Raw genomic sequence first — 18,407 nt, forward strand, 5'->3', positions numbered from 1 at the left:
CGCGTCATTTATATTTGGGTCGAACATTCCGACAAACAAACATCTACAAAACTAGCAAACAAGTGAAATAACAAGATAAAAGTAATAATAATAAATAAAAAAATCAAAATTAAAAGACTATTGCAATAAAAAAATCTAAAATAAAGTAATTAACTAAAAATCTAAAATAAAGGAGCTAAATTAAAAAAACCTAAAATAGAGTAACTAACTAAAAATCTAAAATTAAGTAGCTAAAAAAAAAAATTCTAAAATTAAGTACTAAACAAAAAATCTAAAATTAAGGACTAAACAACTAAAAATCTAAAATAAAGGAACTAAACTAAAAATCTAAAACTAAGTAACCAAACAAAAAAAAAATCTAAAATTAAGTAAATAACTAAAAATCTAAAATTAAGTAAATAACTAAAATTAATATTTCTTTCAATCTCGGGATCAAAAAGAAGTTGATCGCTGGAAACTTTGCTGCGCATACACTAAATCTGCAAAACTAACAAACGAGTGAAACAACTAAATCGATAAAATAGTAAAAAAACTCATAATAAAAACTATTGCAATGCGTGCAATATTGACACCAATCCCCGGCAACGGCGCCAATTTGTTGAAAGTATTTTTGGGTAAATATTTTTGGTAATATATCGTATCCACAGGGATTGGTTAATATCACTGCCGTTCTATAGTTGTTTATTTTGAGTTAGGAAAATTGAGTTGGTTTGTTTTATGATTCTAATAATATCAAAAGTAAACAATAAATTAAAAGCGAGTAATGAATTGTTGTTAACGATTAGAGAAATATGTTGAACCTTAGGGTTCATCAACCTATTCCTATACAATTATCAATTAATTCACAATGGAACAATCTTTTAAATCATTATCTTCACTTATCCTCAAATAAGATTCCATGTCTGCAAATAAAATTAGATAACTTTTACCGGTATGAGATTCGATCTCTCCAAACATCAACATCGATAATAGTAATTAAGAACGATAATTATGAAAACTCAATCCCAATTCCATCTCTGCAAATTGGTATTGAATCAATATAGTAACCTAGGGCACAAGTTAAATCCTTTCTTTCGATCAAAGATTCAACAATAATTTAAGAATAAAAACAAAATTTCTTATTGATAATGAATTCAAACAATTGTTCACAGGAATTAATTAATGGTATTGTATATTCATAGGTTAACTACTACCTTAGATTCAACACGAGGGGTTTAGCTCTCCATAGACATGAAGAACACACAAAGATTAATGGAAGAATTCATCTTCATCAAAGGAATGTCTTCGCTTAATAGAGAATTGGTCTTCAATTGATGATTGTGGCTGCACCTTCAGATTGCTCTCCTAATTTCGCTCTTCCCAAAGTTTTTTTCTCTTGGAAGCTAGGGCTTTTAAATAGAAGTTTTGGGCTTTTAACGCCGAGGCCGCGACGCGGCATCGGACTGGCGCGGCGCGCTTCAAAACAGAGATATTTCCGCGGCGCCTCACAGGACTTCCGCGGCGCGCCCTTTGCAATTTCCATCTTTTTCTTCTGCCTTTGAGACTTCCAGCTCTCTTTCCTCCTCATGTTCTTCTCAAGCTTCAATTCAGCTCTAAACCTGCAACAATAACACCCACAAGTGATTCGATTTGCTTTACACATGAACTGAACCTTTTCAGTTCAATTCTTACTAAAAACCTATGGATCTATCATAATTTGCATTAGTTTAGAGAAGAAATCGCTTATATTAACACGTGAATTTACCATTAATTTACTCCTAACAATTATTTAAGACAAAACTCCAACAAAATATGTTAGTTTATGAAACTTTTACAACATAATATTTCTAGTCTCGTAAGTTCGACCGCTTTACTAAGTTACACATTAATTTAATCAGTTGAAAATAATTGATTTTAGATTCAAACATTAAAAAAAATGTTAGAAGACATGTAAGCAATGTACGCGGTAGTCAGGGACGTACCTACATTGTGGCAGGGTGTGGCTATAGTTTTCAATTTTTTTTAATACACACTTAGTTAATTAAATTAGAGAAACCTGACTACAAAGTTTAATATTAACTTACTGAAACAACATACTTTATTATCGAATATATATTTTTTGTGTTGTATTGTTTATATATTTTATTTAGAGTAAAAAAACCTACAATCAAAAAGACTAGAACCTTTGACCTCCTTTTTAAAATCTAACTAAAATATTCAGTAATTATATTATATAATTGATGATTTATTATAATAAATATTAATAATATTTATAAAATATATATAATACATAAGTTTGTAAGTTCTTGTCAAATCAATTTTAAATAGATTTAAAGTATAAGTATAGTAGTATAAATTAAAAAAATTTATAATAAAGACATCATAAATTACAACTCTTATGCACTATATGTTGTTAAAATAAGCTTTTTATTTTTTTATTAAGTGTAAATAAAAATTTATAATAATTGACATAAATTCAAAAATATTATATATATATATATATATATATATATATATATATATATATATATATTTAAAAATGTAGATATATATATATATATATATATATATATATATATATATATATATCTACATTTTTAAATATATATATATATATATATATATTTAAAAATGTATATATATATATATATACATTTTTAAATATATATATATATATATATATATATATATATTTATATATATATATATACATTTTTAAATATATATATATATATATATATATATATATATATATATATATATATATATATATATATATATATATATATATATATATAAAATCAAGTAAAATATAACTTTTAATTAATAAGTTAATATATTTCAAATCTTTGAAAACAATTATATATAATTATAAATTTTTTGGAATTATAACATTTGTTGCTGCCTCTAATATTTTTGACAAGATCCGTCATTAGTAAATAATTCACTAAGTTCTATTATTTTTTTATTTTGAATATAATATAGTTTATGTTTTCTTTTATGATTAGCCACACCAATATTTATTGTCTGGATCCGCCCCTGCTTAGATGACCTGCATAGAAAAGCACTTAAAGTGGGAATCAATTAAGTGTGTATAGGAATAAAAGTGATCTTATATTGTAAGGCCCCTCATTGTCGAAAAAAGAAATATATTCCACAAGTATAAAAAAAATTCATGAAAACATTCTAGAAGGAAATTTCTTTACCCACCTCCCTACTTTCTTGGTCACCTATGGTGAAAAACCTAAAATACCTCTTACTTCGGAAATGCATTTCCGTAATGCAAGAAAATGATGTTTTCGGAGATGCATATCCGAAAACGCATTTTTTTCTTCAAAATTTGTCTTATTTCGGAAATGCATTTCCGAAAACAGTATTTCGGTAATGCATTTCTGAAATACTGCGTGTTTTGCAGATTAAGCAAAACAGTCTCCCTCCCAATTCATTTTATCCTAAATTATTTTCAAACTTCCTCCCTTCAAAATTTTGGCAAAAGCAAGTGTGTAGTCCACAGTTAGGCATTGCAAAAGCTACCCAATCTCAACCTAAATCATCTCAATCTCTTCAATTGGAAAGTTTTTCAAAAAATTTCAATTTTTAGATCTATGATTCAAATCTCTATGAGGTTGTTTAGAAATTGAAAAAATTATATTGGGGTAGGTTGGTACTTGTTAGCTGAAGATTTCGTTTGGGAGGAAATGTCCTTCGAAGGTCTGAAATTCGAAGGAGGTGGTTACTGATGACCATCTTTGAAGATAGAGAATGGCTACTGATGGCCATACTTCGAGAATGATGTTTAAGTTGAAACAAAGATAATGAGCACCGAAGCTAAATTCGAGAAGAATGGTCTTTGGGACTTAGATCTTTTTGCGAAATATACTAAGTACTGAAGCTTAACGTGTTTTCGTGGCATTCTCGGTTATAATTATGTTGCCACGCGTCGAAGGAGGATTCAGGCGGGATGATTTGAATTTCGAAACAGTTTATGTAACCGCACGAAAAAAGATGGCATCCCTAGATTTTCTACGGGCAACGTGGCATTAGATTAGTGTAGGACCGTTAGGGTCAAAACTAGTATAAATTAGGGTCTTAATGTTAGGATTCCGTGTGTTCATTTTGTACAAATCACTCACATATTGCTCAAGTATCAAGTGTTAAGAGAAAGAGTTTCACTGAGAAATGTACGTATGACACCAACACCAATTTAAATACATGTGTATTTTCCTTTATTCAAGTATCTTTTGATATTACTGCGTCTCATTTACTTTCTGTCATTTACATTCCTGCACTCTTTATTTTCATGTCATTTATCTTCGAAGCATTTAACTTTTTTACACTTTAAAGATTCGTGTACTTTTACAGTTTTGTCTTATGTTTTATCTTTAACTTACCTTTCGCTGATGTTATATTTACGTGTATAACAAGGTGATTGCTAATCTTTATATCTTTGATTAAGTACTTCTTATTTCAAGACACACCAATCATAGACATAATTCAAATTATCATGAATAACAACCTATTTGACTATGTCCTAGGATCAATCTAGTCGATCCTGCGAGTAACCAAATCATATTTATTATAGTTTGGAAGACTAGCGGTTGTTTACCGGAAATCACCATAAACAAATTGGCACACCCGGTGGGACAGTGTCAAGCAGATTGTTATTAATCGATTGTTTTGTTTTGTCTAGAAAATATCAAGACCTTGTATGAACCTTAGGAACGGTAAATTAACGAACAGTGCACAACTGATTCCGAAAAGAAGGTACAGCAAGAAAATGGTCGTTACGGCCAGTGCAGGGGGGGATCAGGATCCCCCACAAGGGTCAGGAACCGGAGCGGAAAATTCCACGCATGTTTCGACTTCTACTCAAGGAGCGCAAGAGATACCGGGTCTGACTGGATCAAGACCCATGGATAGTTCCCAGGCTATACCTGAAAATAATGCATCAACGACAGGGACTAATCCAGTTTCAATATCGACTAATGCGCCCTCATCTTCGAATGCTGGCGGAATGCAATTTGCCTCGACAAATGCTGGAAATCAGTTATTTACCCCAGGATCATCCGCGTTCGAATGGAGAACAAATAGTCAATACGGCATGCCAAATCCATACATGAAAGGTACACGGGGGGAAATACCCACATATACCACGAATCCGACACCGTTTTTGCCAAATGCTGGTTCGGTAGGTCGAAGCGCGCAAAATACTGGTTTCTCTGCCCAAATACCCAATTTTACCACAATTAATCACGACATGTTAGGAACTCTGGCCCGAGAATTATCGTCAATCTTGGATCCACTAGCAACTAATATCTCTAATGCTAGTCGAGAGAATGTGGAAACTTTTCAAAAAATATCCTCCCAAATGAATCGAATGGCAGACTTCATGGGTGTTCCACAACCCAAACGGAGAAATAACCAATCCTCTTATCGAGAAGGAGAACCCGTTCTAGAACGTATCCAAAATGCGGTGCCTCCAACCACTGCTGGCGTGACTCCTCTGTCTGGTACAACCGCTGCTGGCATAATTCCTCCACAAAGAACAACAACGACTGAAAGGAATCAGATAATAGATTTAGAGGCTTCGAACCGAAGAACTATCCCTGTTCAGCAAGAGTTTGAGGAGGAAAGACCCAGATTAAGGATAGTAGGTAGGGACGAACACCCAGACAAAGTAGTTCAGAGAGTCAGGAGAGAAAACCTAGCCACTGAAAATAACCTAACTGCCATGATAGAGAGAGTTATGGCTAATAATGGCCTCAGTACTAGACTACGACGTCCAAATTATACATCTCCCATAGCGGATTATATCATGCAAACAAAATTGCCAAGAGGCACCAAAGTGCCAAAATTTACTAAGTTTTCAGGGGACACTAATGAATCAACGGTGGAACATATCGCCAGGTATCTGACAGAAGCTGGAGATCTAGCAGGAAATGAGAATTTAAGGATTAAATACTTCCCTAGATGCATGGGCCCACTTGGAGAGATTATTCCATGATCAATTTTACTTGGGTCAAACCAAGATAAGTTTGAAAGAATTGGCTAGCATCAAGAGGAAATTCACAGAGTCTATTGATGATAACTTAAACAGGTACCGCTTGCTGAAATCAAGATGCTTCACGAATGTCCTTGAGCATGAATTAGTTGAAATGGCTGCAGGTGGCCTAGATTATTCAATTCGAAAGAAACTGGATACTCAATACCTGAGAGACATGGCCCAATTGGCAGATAGGGTTTGACAAGTCGAACGATTAAAAGCAGAAAAGGCCAGAGCAAGTAAGAGTTATAAGAAGGAAAGAGTAGCATACGTCGAAGAAGACGAAGTTGATGGCGAACCTTTCGAAGACTCATACGACATGGAAGAGGTCGAAATAGATCTTGCTGAGTTAAAGGAAGCGCCACCCTATTCTTGCAAATTACTCACCCCTTCTAATGGAAGAAATCTAGTAGATAATGATAAAAGTGATAGATTTCCCAAGAAAACTTATACGTTTGATGTCACTAAGTGTGACATATATTTGATTTACTAGTAAAAGATGGCCAAATGATAGTGCCTCCTTATTCTAAAATTCCTCCGTTAGAACAACGGAAGAAGAGAGGTTTTTGTAAATATCATGGTTTCCTAGGCCACAAAACCTCACAATGTTTTCTTTTCAGGGATCTAATCTAGAATGCTATCAAGGATGGACGTTTGAAATTTGCTGACAAAACCAAGAACCCTATGAAGGTTGACGCCGATCCTCTGAACGTGGCTGACACTAACTTGTGTGAACCATTTGATGTTAACATGGTGGAAGTATCTGAAATTCATGATGCTGAATCAAAGATAACTTCATATGGAAAGCAGGCTACTGAAAGCCTAAATGACAATACGATCCTCAATACTGATGTTGAAGGATCCTTCAATGCTGAAATGACTGAAGATCCAAAAGGAAAAACAAGTTAGGCCACTAAAGACCTCACAACGAAGCTTCAGCAGATACAAATTTCTGAAATTCCTTCGGCGGTTGTTAACATGGTCAATGCTAGACGTCCCTTATCTGAAATCGAAGAACTAGAAAAATGGTTGATGTGGGAGAAAGCAAACATTGAGATTCCGCCAAGGGGAAACAGTTTGAAAGATTATCTTTGGAATTGTCATATAAAGAATGGTGGAAAAAGGGTGATGTGCCCAAGATGTTCAATTATGACAAATTGGAGGGTCTAGGCCAATTTTGAGAGGGCTATGCGAGAAAGATTAGAGCAACCTTGGAGAGGAGGAAACCTGCTGTTGAAAGTGTACCCAAGGTCTGAAGAAAGCTTGGTTGGTTTCTTGGTCAGGTGTCACAACGACAATTTTGAAGTTGCACTGTGCCCTAGATGTGGTGCAGTTTATGAAGAACTGCTAGTAGGATCATTCGAAAGGGTGTATCTTTATATGGGTCGGGAGACCCAGGGGCTGCGTCCTAACTTGTTTGGGTTCGATGACCGAACCCCATCGAGAAGGCCTGACAGCCCACACCCTAGAGCTCGAAGGGTCATATTCAAGGTTCCTGCAAACATACCCAGGGATAGATGGATGCAAGCTGGTGCTAGAACCAACAAATGGCGAAGTTGGGACCAAGGAGGAAGAACTGCAATGGCATATAGAAAGCAATTCCAGACTTCCAATCGGGAGATTTACAGGTTGGAAAACTACAAAGGGAAAAATCCTTTGTCTAGATCCCAATGGAGAAGGCATCAGAGGATGAAGAAAGCCCAAAGGGAGTTCAAACCAAGGGAGGCTGGAGAGACAAGTAGCAATCAAATCCCAATGCTAGGGGCAAAGACAAGTAAACCTCCGTTGGAACGTAAGTTGTTCGATTCTGAAAACGAGAAAGAAGAGGAGAGAATGCATTCCAGCCTCTGGAAAGAGGATGATAGAATGACAAATGATTTTGACTCTGATGGAGTATCATCTATAAACCTCAACTGCAATGTTGTATCTGTACTCCCTCACGAGTTTAATCAAGAAACTGAAGTTGAAGATTGCGAGGAGGCTGACGTCGAAAAGATGGCAAAACACAAACCTGTGTGTTACTATGTGCTGAATAATGGTGCAGTTGAGGAGCAGAATGCCTTCTTCGAAAGGCCTGATGAAGGTATGCGAAACCATTTGAAGCCACTCTACATAAGGGCTAAGATTGAAAATGTTGGAATTCATAAAGTCCTGGTAGATGGAGGGGCAGCAGTGAACCTAATGCCCCAATACATGCTGAAAAGAATTGGTATGTTTAATACTGATATAAGGCCACATAACATGGTTTTGTCTAACTATGAAGGCAAAATAGGGCAAACCTTGGGAGTTGTCCAAGTAAATCTCACGGTGGGTTCAGTCACAAGTCCAACTATGTTTATGGTCATACCGGCGAAAGCAAATTCTAATCTCTTGCTCGGAAGGGAATGGATCCATGAGGTTGCTGATGTGCCTTCGACAATGCATCAGAGGTTAACCATTTGGAGAGAAGATGGCATAGTAGAGAATACTGAGGGAGACCAAAGTTACTACATGGCTGAAGTTAACCAGGTCAATAAGACTAACTTCGATAGGAACTTGGCAAACATAGGACCTTGCCATGCTGCGGAAGATATATACACCCCAAACAAGAATGCATTGTATTACTTATCTTTGCATACAAACGGTTTCCAATGGAACAGGGAAATAATGGATGGTCCAGAAGATACCGCACCAATGGAGCATTATCCGACAATACGGCCAACAGGCTGGCATGACGAAGTTGATGATGTCTGAGTCATCATTTTTAGAAAAGATTTCGGCTTATGTAGCCGAGAATAAAAGAAAGACGGCTCTCGAAGCCGAATTATCAAACATGTTGGTTAATGAAGGTCTAAAAAAGGAAGAAACTCCAGATTTGGGGATATATATGATCCCTCAACTACCTGAAGATTCAGTTCGAGTTGAAGAGATTTCAGGAGAAGAGATAAGTCAAAGATTGGATGCAATCTATGACGAAGAGCCTTTGGGTTTCGAGAAAGACCCAATGGGAGAAAATATCAAAATGTTAGCCCAAGAATCCACTCGAAGAAGTAAATCTCGGAGATGGAGATCAGAAGAGGGTAACATACATCAGTGCGAAACTAGCGCCAACGCTGAAGTCAAAAGTGGTCGCGTTGTTGAAGGAGAACAAAGATTTCTTTGCATGGGATTACGATGAAATACCCGGCTTAGGGAGCGATTTGGTTGAATTAAAGCTACCCATAAAGGAAGGAAAAAAGCCCATCAAGCAAACTCCTAGAAGGTTCGCACCAGAAATTCATTCGAAGATCAAAGCAGAGGTCGAAAGACGCCTACGATGTAAGTTCATCAGAACAACAAGGTATGTCGAATGGATTGCTAATATTGTACAAGTTATTAAAAAGAATGGTTCATTAAGAGTATGCATAGATTTTCGTGATCTGAATGCAGCAACTCCTAAGGATGGATATCCCATGCCTGTGGCATAAATGTTAGTAGATTCAGTCGCAGGCTTCGAATATCTAAGTATGTTGGATGGGTACTCTAGTTATAATCAGATTTTCATTGCAGAAGAAGATGTGTCTAAAACAGCTTTTCGTTGCCCAGGGGCAATAGGCACCTATGAGTGGGTTGTAATGCCTTTCGGTTTAAAGAATGCCGGGCCAACCTATCAGAGAGCAATGAACTCTATATTTCATGATTTTATAGAAACATTCATGCAAGTATACATAGATGACATCGTTGTGAAATATGTCTCAGATTACGATCATCTCGATCATCTAAGCCAATCATTCGAGAGAATGAGAAAACATGGCTTAAAGATGAATCCCCTTAAATGTGCTTTCTTTGTGAAGGCTGGAGATTTCCTGGGTTTTGTAGTCCATAAGAAAGGAATAGAAATTAACCAGAATAAAACGAAGGCTATCATGGAAACTAAGCCTCCATCCACGAAGAAAGAATTGCAGTCCTTCCTGGGGAAGATAAACTTCTTAAGAAGGTTCATCTCTAATTTGAGTGGACGCACGCAAGCTTTCTCCCCTTTACTTCGTCTCAGAGAAGGAAAATTCGAATGGCGTGCTGAACATCAAGAGGCTTTTGATAAAATCAAGCAATACTTGATCCATCCACCAATCTTGTCTCCCCCAAATGGGAAGAAGCACATGCGCCTGTATATTTCAGCTTCAGATAATACAATAGGCAGTATGTTAGCACAAGAAGATGAAAATGGCATCGAAAGAGCCAATTATTATTTAAGTAGAGTACTCAATGATGCAGAGACTAGGTATAGCGCAATAGAAAGCTTTGCCTTTGTTTATATTTCTATTGTATCAAACTTAAGTATTATATAAAGCCAGTTGATGTTTATGTTTCGTTTCATTGTGATGTTATCAAACATATGCTATCAAAACCGATATTGCATAGTTGAATTGGTAAATGGACTTTAGCCCTTACTGAGTACTCACTGATATTTCAGCCTCTTAAGGCAATGAAAGGTCAGATCATATCAGATTTCATTATTGACCATGCAGTGGTTGAGAACCCTCAACAATATGTAGATTTGAAGCCTTGGAAGCTATACTTCGATGGTTCGACTCATAGAGAGGGAACTGGTGTTGGAATATTGATAATTTCTCCTGATGGAATTCCAACAAAGCTCAAGTACAAGATTGAAGGTCCTCTATGCTCCAACAATGAAGCTGAATATGAAGCACTGATTCCTGGACTTGAAGCTTTGTTAGAATTGGGGGCAACCATAGTCGAAATTAAAGGAGACTCCGAACTAGTGATTAAGCAACTAACAAAGGAGTACAAATGCATCAAAGAAAACTTGATCATGTACTTTGTCATAGCAAATAGGCTGCTTAAAAAATTTGAATATGTGGAGTTAAATCACGTTTCAAGGACCAAGAATCAAGAAGCAAATGATTTGGCACAGTTAGCCTCAGGATACAAGGTATCGAAAGAAAAATTAGAAGAATTGATCGAAGTAAGAGGAAAAGCAATGACTACCAAACTTTCCCCGAGTGACCTGGAGAATTCACAATTAGGCTTTGCCAGCAAAGAAGAATTCAAAGTGTTAAATATAGACTCCTTAGCAGACACAGATTGGAGGAGTCCAATTGTGAATTATCTAAAAGATCCTTTGACCGACATGGATAGAAAGGTAAAGTATAGAGCCTTGTCATATTTCCTGATGGGGAACGAATTGTTCAAGAAAACCCCTGAAGGGGTCTTGTTAAAATGCTTGGGTGAAGCAGAAGCATATTTGGCTCTCTCAAATGTACATAGTGGAGCATGTGGGGCACATCAAGCAGAGCACAGAATGAAATGGCTTTTGTTTAGATATGAAATGTATTGGCCTTCTATGTTAAAAGACTGCATAGAATTCGCAAAAGGGTGTCAAGAATGTCAAGAGCATGCAGGTATTCAACACGCTCCAGCAAATGAGTTAAGTCCAATAATAAAACCATGGCCTTTCAGGTGTTGGGCACTAGACTTAATTGGAGAAATTCACCCTGAATCCTCTAAGGGTCAAAGATACATACTAGTAGGAATAGACTACTTCACAAAATGGGTCGAAGCGATACCACTGGCGAATGTGGACCAAGAGGTTGTGATTGAGTTTATTCAAAAACACATCATATACAGATTTGGAATCCTAGAAAGTATAACCACAGATCAAGGATCAGTGTTCACTGGACGGAAAATGCAAGACTTCGCCAAAGAAATGGGTTTCAAATTGTTCACTTCTACACCTTACTATGCTCCGGCAAATGGACAAGTCGAAGCAGCAAACAAGATGATAATCGGTCTCATAAAGAAACATGTGGGAAAAAATCATAAAAGTTGGCACAAAACCTTAGACCAAGCGCTTTGGGCTTGTCGAACATCTCCAAAAGAAGCTACAAACACTACGCCTTTCCAATTGACATTTGGGCATGACGGAGTACTCCGAGTTGAGATATATCTGCAGTCAGTTCGGATACAAAGACAGGCAGAGATCCCTCCTAACATGTACTGAAGTTGATGATGAACGAATTAGTAGACCTGGACGAAGATAGACTTCGAGCATTGGAGATGATAAAAAGACAAAAAGAAAGAGTGTCCAGAGCATACAACAAAAAGGTGAAAGGTAAAACTTTTATCAATAATGACTTAGTTTGGAAGGTTATATTACCTATAGATCGAAAGAATCAAGCACTTGGTAAATGGTGTCCACACTGGGAGGGACCCTTTCGAAATTTGAAAGTATTCTCGAATAACGCTTACAAAATAGAAGAGTTAGCAGAAGATCGCAGGATTTTAAGAGTAAACGGGAAGTATCTGAAGAGATACAAACCAAGCATGCATGAAGTAAAGATTGCAAAAACATAGATATTGAAGTATACTACGTGAGCCAAAATGGTTGAACCAACACCAAAATGGCTTTGTGTCTAAACAAACATGGATGACAAAATAAAAAGAAGAAGACGAAGAAATTTCAAAACATCTTCCATTAATATTAAGAGAATACATTCATGACAGGAGGTTTGGTTTCCAAAACATGGAAGGTTACAAAAAATAAAGCAAATAAAAAACCTAAACTAAACCACCTCCTAGTTGATTCTTTGGTCTAAGCCTTCTAGGGGAAACAGGGGCAAGCTCTCTGCCTCGAACATGTTCATGGATCCAGAGTTGCGCATCCTTCTCACTGTTCCCATTTTAAGGAATATGTAAGACAAGAGCCTTCCATATGAAAGTCAAGTTACAACCCCTTGACGGGCAGCAGCCATGGAAACGGCTTCGACAAGCCCTTTGAAAATCATTAAGGGGAAGTTGATTTTCTTCCCACGAAGGGCACAGAGGATAAATTCCAAGTCCTCCACCATGATGCTGTTTCGGTCATGGTTTCGTGGTTGAAAGTTACCCACGAGCAGTTGACGCCAAACCCTGATGACTTTGGCGCTGTAAGGATCATTGTCCATGAGAGTCCTCAACAGAAGATGAGTCGTCATGTTGAAGCTGTTGTCATCAAAGGTTTCACCGGAGTTGTTACATCTCATCAAGTTAGAGATGGTAGAAGGAGTGATTCTGATTTGGGCACGTCGAACCTCAGAGACTATAGTAGTTCTACCCTCTGGATCTATGCGTAGAGACGCAAACATCCAGAAATCTGCTAGCATGTTGGGATAAACAGGTCCCTCCAGGACTTCATAATAGAAATCTAGTTCTTGATTGGCAAAGAGAGCACTGATGCTTATGAAGTTTTCATCAAACTCTTCATTAGAGAGTTTGAACTCCTTTTTTATGGAAGCTCTGATGTTATCATAGGTAAGAGGTTGCGCCATGTGAAGAAGGAAAGGTTGAAAAGGTTTTTTTCTAGACTCTGTGTTTTCAAAAAACGGAGGAAGAGAAACAAAGTTTTAAGAAAAAGTTTGAAGCAAGTGTGAAGGAAGAAGTGTGATGTTAATCCTTTATATAGACCTGGGGCAATAGAGGAACGGTTTAATTTTAATGATTGATTAGACTGCGTTTGGTATTCCAAAGAGGAGTTACGACTTCCGCCGTTTCCCGCCCTGGGAAGTTGAAATGTAATCATGAGAAACTGGTGCACGCACATCTTAAAAGAGACGTTTTGAAGAAAGTGACGTCATCATTTAAATGATGGTTACGGCTAAGGGAGTGGAAACGTCAAGTCTAGACTGAAAGGAGTGCGAAGGATAGTCAGTCACGTGCTTACATTTATTAAGATTACTGTGACAATTAAATATATTTTGGCAAGATTTGAAGAATTGCTAGAGTGTTACTCATGATCATTGCAAAATGGAATAGAGTGTGTAAACTGGCAAATAAAAGGTGCACATATATATGTTCTTAGTGGAATTCGATTACAAGACAAATCAATGCGCATTACAAAAAGGGATTACAAGGTTCGAAATGACTAATTAAAATCTTTAGGAAGAGCATCTTTTATCTTCGAATACTGAACCTCCCAGGAAGACATGCGAAGTTCAATCAAGGCATGTTGTTTCTTCAGTTCTTCAATTTCGGGTACTAGTTTTTGTGCAGCTTCGAAATGCTGGATGCCTAGACGTGCAATTTCAGTCAATTCCTGCTCACTGGACTGTTGAATTGTTGCCTTACGAGATTCAGTCTCTTTTATCTTTTCTTCAAGCTTAACAATTTCCTGCTTCCAAGATTGGATATTCCGCTCACATTCATCACACTCTTTCTGTTTCTCTGAGCGTTTAAGCTTGAGAGCACCACCTTTCTTGGATGCATCAGTAGCGGCTTTCCAAGATGAACTATGAGAAGCCACCTTCGTAGTAAGTTGTTCATCAACATTGCAACGTCGAAGAATGTTTGATTGAAGTTGTTCGATCAAAGAACCCAGCAAAACGATCACCTCTGAGACTTCTTTTGAAACCATAAGTAGATCCACCCTTTTCAGAAGTTGATTCAAGATATGACTTTTGGTAGGATCCTTGTTGATAATTTCGACGAGGTTGATTTCGAAGAACTTTTCCTTTATCTGACAAAGAAGGTCATAAATATCCCCTTTATCACCAGATTCTGGCTCAACAGCTGGAGAAGTTTCGAGCTCAAAAGGCGAAATATTATCAGTATCCATCATAGCCTTGAGGAAGCTGAGAGGATCAATTTGTTTAAGCTGCTCCAATTCTGAAGGAGTGGGCTTGGCTGGGGCAGGCGTCGAAGTAGTTTCAGGAGAAACTATGGTCCCAAAAGGTGTAGTTTCATGGGGAACTATTGTGGCTAGCTTGGAGGTTTCTCCCATAACATCTTGTTCAGATAAAGTGTCCTCACTACCAGTTGGATGACCAGCTGCATTGTTGCTACCTGAACATTGTTGATCTGCTTTTTCACTCTTGTGGGTAGGAGGAGAATCATCAGTTGAATGGCTTTCTTCGACTGATGTACTAGGGATGATAGTCGCAAGAGGCTGAGCGTCTTCGACCACTGGTGAAAGCACATGAGATTTACCTGCATGAAGTAATTAGAACATTTTATGGTAGGAAAGTTGCAAGAAATCTCTTTGCAGTAAAAAGAATATGCATTTACCTTGGAGGTTATCAAGATCCATACTGAGAGTAAAGGCTTTGAGGTCAGAAGTGGCTGTGCCAACATCATCCTACAATCATAAGATAAAACGTTAACTTAATTATTTTAAGTTAAAATGTATAAAGATGATTAGGTTGGGAAATACAAATACCTTGGTTAGAATGTTATCTGGGCTCGAGTTATGGCTCTCAACAACGAAAACGTTACTACCACCTTTTAAAGGTGATTCTTCAGAAGATACCTTTTCACCCGGTGAAGTAAGCTTCGAAGACCCAGATCCCTTTTCTTTTCCTGAAGGAGTGACGGCCTTCTGCCTTTTCTTTTGGGCTTGTCTGGTTCGAGGTGGAGATTTGTCATCATCATCTGAAACTACTACTTGAGAAGCTTTTCGTTTCGAATGTGGTAGAGGCTTCGAGCTCTGAAAATGTAAATTGGGTGAAGTGAGTACGATTCATGAGACATACAAATAAAATATAAAGTATGTGTATACTGTGGGTTTTTTGTCAGTAGTGATAGAGTCACTCCCACGGGGCTTGTTGCTCTGCGAAATTTCAGAAGCTTTCTGCGCAGGGATTTGTTTGATCTTTTTCTTTCGAGCAACAACTGTAGTTGAAACTGGAATTAGTATTTCAGCGAAAAAGAAACGTTAGTCGAAAATTTATCTAAACCCAAACCTTCAGGTATTGGAGTCAAGACACGAACATGTTCAAGATCTATATGGAGATATCCTTTGAAAGTATCCAGGGTATGCTTAGTCGGGACCACTCGTTCAGCGCGTTTTTTAGTGCTTTCCTGAAGAATATTAAAAGCATTCCCACACACGAACCAGTCTGGGAAAGGAGGGCTTAAATCCACACCAAAATTAGCGCTTGGCAGTGGAGGGAATTTTGGAGGATTAAGTTTGAAAGCCACTTCATAACGCAGTTCTGGTCGAACAGACGAAGGCAGTTTCAACTTATCCAATTTAGCAGAAAACGTTTTGCGCAAAATGACTGCAGCTTCACTAACGGTCCGACTAAGATCATCAGGTCTGTAAATGGTTTCAAAGAATTTTTGAAAGGCTTGTATTTCTTTAATATGAGTCAAAGTACCTTTTTGAAAATTTTCCTGCACATCAGCAAAAGCTTTAGTTAGTTCGCGAGTAAGACTCTCAGCATCGAAGATTTGCATGGTGTAATAGTCCATCCACCATTGTTGGAAATCCGGAGTAGAGTAAAAGGCGGGTTCGAAAGGAATCAGTGAAAGATTGGCCACACCAGCATATCTGGCAATTTTTGACTCACATTCTTCTTCAGTCAGATGTAAAGTGTGTAAACACATATGGTTCCTTTTCTCGTACAGACATTTGGGTTTTACTTGATCCAATCCAAATTGCCTTGATATTAAATTCGGTTGGTAGCAGAGGAGAACATATTGGCTTTTGGAGGGGCGAAGACGGTGATAGAATAGCCTCGGGGTAAGGAAAGCTTCCCAAATAATCATGGATTCAGTCTCTTGATCTTGAGATGTTGTTGGAAACTTTCGAGTGAACCATTCGAGACCCACTGTCCTGTTTATGAACGGAGCCATCGAAGGGCTGAATTGGTAACACCGAGCAAACATCATGACATATGCTAAAAAAATGCTCGCGAAGTTTCCCAGTCTCTTCTTTTGGGGTTAGCAAAGCCAACCTGGTTCCTTCTATAGTCCGGTTTTTAATATTTGGATCTTCTTCGTTCACAACACCTCGAAATGGGAGTTGATCCTCGAAAGTAGCATTGAGCCACAGTTGTAGCAGCCAGAAGGGACCAGCGAAAAGAAAGGAACCTGCTTTATAATTCTTTACAAGGTCTGTTGCTTCACCTAGGTTCTCATAGAGAAACCCTAGAATTAACTGGCTTAGGTTTAGTTTTGTCCCAGCATGAAGTTGATTGGCCATACAAAGATACCTTTTTGCTACTTGTATGGACCTAGAACAGAAGACGCATCTCGAGAGCCATAAGGCTAAGAAAGCAATATGCTCTTCATTTGAGACTACCTCATTGTTTTCGTCATGATACTTTTGAATGAACGCATTGTAAGTAACAGTTCTTCATTGAAGTTAATAGTATCAGTATCCATGACGTTGGGGTCGAAGGTTTCTCCAGTTGGTCGAAGCCCCGTAATAGCAGCTATGTCGAAAAGCGTGGGGGTGATCATTCCACATGGAAGATGGAAAGTGTTATGGGAAGTATCCCAGAAATAAACTGACGCAACTAACATGGTTTGGTTGTATTCTAAACCAGTCTTGGATAGTTGGATTAAATCATAAATGCCCAGTTGTTGCCAGAAAGAAGCCTTGTGTTTCTCTACTCTTGCTAGCCAGGCATAGTATAGTTCAGGGTCTTTTGCTAAGGGAATTGACCTAAAAACTTTCACAAAATTGGTTACATAGTTTAACCTAATTTTCTCTAGGGATGAAGGGGTTACGGTCGAAGTGTTTTCTGCACCATCAGGATCTGCTAAAATAGGACGACCATCTTCATCTATTTTGTTCTTACTAACTAAAGGCCTAGTTTTATAATAAGCAAGAAAGAATTTATTCAGAGAGGAGTTGGTTTCTCCTGGTAAAGGACCCATGAAGGCATGAGTTTTCCCAGAAAGTTCAAAAGGAATGATTACATGAGAAGCGTAAATGGCGCGCACTTCCGCAGAATTTGGGTTTGGTATGTACTCTTGATCCCCCATCTGTGTAGATTGTTGAAGTTTCAAAGCTGGTTGAAGAACATTTGAGGAAAATGCCATGAATAAGTTTGATGTTTGGGAATAGGTTTGAATATAACCAGGAATGCTCTTTCTGTGGAGAAATAAGGAAATAGAGGTGAAAGTTATATGAAGATGAGAGTTCCGATATTTAAAGGTTTAACGGAAACCCTTTCAAATCTTTTGGGTAAAAGCCAAGAGACACGCGGCAGGCGTTAATTTCATCCAACGGCGGTGGAATAGTTATTAGCTTTACTCCTAGTATATAGGAGTAATGATCAGGAAGTAAGACCAGAACGTGGGAATGTAAGTTATGAATAGACATCTTTGAAAATGAAAATACGTTTTGGAAACAGAGTCATAAATGATTATGACGTCAGTCAATGATCTTGGAACTCTAAAATGAAATCTTGTTACAGCAAGAAACGCCTATTTCTCTTGTTTTTCGAAACAGGCATTTATTGGGGGCAATTTGTTAGCTGAAGATTTCGTTTGGGAGGAAATGTCCTTCGAAGGTTTGAAATTCGAAGGAGGTGGTTACTGATGACCATCTTTGAAGATAGAGAATGGCTACTGATGGCCATACTTCGAGAATGATGTTTAAGTTGAAATAAAGATAATGAGCACCGAAGCTAAATTCGAGAAG

Source organism: Vicia villosa, linkage group LG4, assembly GCF_029867415.1.
Source record: "Vicia villosa cultivar HV-30 ecotype Madison, WI linkage group LG4, Vvil1.0, whole genome shotgun sequence".
NCBI classification, from domain to species: Eukaryota; Viridiplantae; Streptophyta; class Magnoliopsida; order Fabales; family Fabaceae; genus Vicia; species Vicia villosa.